Here is a 2,181-nt window from a genome sequence, read left to right as displayed (position 1 = left end):
CGCCCCTCCTTCCCACCAGGGACCAGGTCCCGGCGGCGTCTGGCCACCTGCCTGGTGTGGAAAGCGACGTCCCGGTGCTTTGGTCGGGCGGGCGCTCTCAGAGCGACTCCCGAGCATGACGGGGAAACTGAGGCCCGGAGGAGCAGGGTTCTGGGCCAGGTGTCCCGCCGGCCAGCCCCTCGCACTGGACAGAGCAGAGCTGCGAACAGACACCAAGGGGAGCTCTATGCTGTGAAAAGACGAAAGTCCAGCTGAGTCCATTTAAAGATCAAATTGGCTTTATTCAACCACTCATGAGTCAGATGGCATCCCATCTAGCAAATAGAAAGGAGCCTAAGCTACAGGAAAGAAAAGGTTTTTAAAGGCAGAAAGGGGGCAAAAATGGGACATTAATAGCAAAGAATATATTGCTTCAGGAAAGGTGGGCCTCCTAAGAGGTCTGGAAGGGGATCTGTGTGTGTGTGTTTGGGGGGGTTGGGAGAGGGAGGGAGGTTATTATCTCGCTAGTGCTGACTAGCTCATCCCATGTTGCCTGGTTAGAGATTGCATTCCTGGGAGATGTTGAGGTTGCAGTTAGGTTGGGTGTTAAGTCTTGGTTTGCTGATGTGGGGCTCAGCACAAGTGACTCCCCTTTTAGGCCTGTTAATTGTTTAAACAAGGCTAAGGGGATGGCCTCCCAGGGGAGGTGGCAGTAGTGCTAGGGCATGCGGGGTGTGGGTAGGTAAGGTCATCACGGAGGGCCTCTCCGAGGAGGTGATACTGAGTAACGCAGAGAATGGCCGGGGAGAGGTGTGAGGGCAGAGAGTTCCAGGCAGAGAGAAGGGCAATGCAAAGACCCGAAGGCAGGAACAGGCTTGGTGTATGTAAGGGGCTGAAAGGATGTCAGGGGTGGCTGGAGCAGCCGAGCAAAGGTCTTAGAATCCCAGCTAATGTTGTGAGGTACCCGACCCTGAAAAAGAAATAAGATAGAAACCCATGGTTGATAAGAAAGTGTGATGAGAAGTGTGATGTAACCATCCAGCTTAATGTCTGGCAGGGGGATTTGCTGTAGGGAAACTAAACAGAATTGTAGAAGGGAGGGGGGGCGGGCAGGTGTCCCTGAGAACTGCTTTGCTTAATTCCTTCTGCCCAGAATTAGGACATTTTCTCTGGTTCCTGATCAATGACAACTGGTCTTTGGCCAAGTTCTGCAGATACAAGGTTGCGCAGCACCATCCTTATGGATCCTTGTTCCAACTAAAACTGGGCCAAATACCTGCTCCCTTCATGTTTTCTCACGATTCCTCTAATTTGTACCCTTATCCTTCTAACTGACACAATTTCACTTGAGACAATTTAGAATTGCAGTGTCATTTTGGGGAACTTTTCACAAGAATAAGATTTATTCGAAAGGTACCTCAGAACAAAAGAGGAAGAAACCCTCATCAGGAGACTGTCTTATTTGTCAAAAAGAGTGGTTCCTTTGTTTAGCGTAGGCAATGTTTCACTTCTGTACTTTGTATATTAGTAAATGCTAACTTTTTAATTGCATGGGTCTATTAAATTGTCAAACGCCTGCGTTGTTTTTAAAAGGAATGCCACTCCTTGGGTGTGCATGTACTAGTATATGTCAAAATCTGTTTTTCTACATTCAAACTGTCTTCCCTCCTCGCTGAGGGATCATTGATTAGATTTTTAGAGTGGTAATTTCATATTTCTCTAAAGTAGCTCCCTCTCAACTTTTTTTGCTGTCTATTTCTCTCTTTAGGAAAACTTTAAAGTTAACTATTAAAAACTATTCCATTGTATGTGTGTGCTCTAGGAATAACCAGTCCACTTAAACAGTTTAAAATGTCTTAAAGAATTGTTAAAACTATATATGTTTTCTTTGTGGGCACGGAAAAGTGTGTTTATGTAATGGGCTTCATGATTATAGTTACAAGATAAGAAAAGGCCTTAGTTCCAAGATAAAAGAAGAGTGTTTAGCATGAGCCATGTCTTTAAATTTGCCATGGAAAATAATGACAGCACGATATTTTGGGTTGTACAAGACCAAGGTTAATTTTCAAATGATTTAAGCCTTTTTAACTTTTATATTGATTTTACTAGAGGCCCGGTGCACGACATTCGTGCCAGGTGGGGGGGGGGGCGGGGGTTACCTCAGCCTGGCCTACATACGCCCTCTCGTAGCAGTCGGAATGA

The sequence above is a fragment of the Myotis brandtii genome, unplaced genomic scaffold, assembly GCF_000412655.1.
Source record: "Myotis brandtii unplaced genomic scaffold, ASM41265v1 scaffold698, whole genome shotgun sequence".
NCBI lineage: Eukaryota > Metazoa > Chordata > Mammalia > Chiroptera > Vespertilionidae > Myotis > Myotis brandtii.
This window is presented reverse-complemented; position numbering follows the sequence as displayed.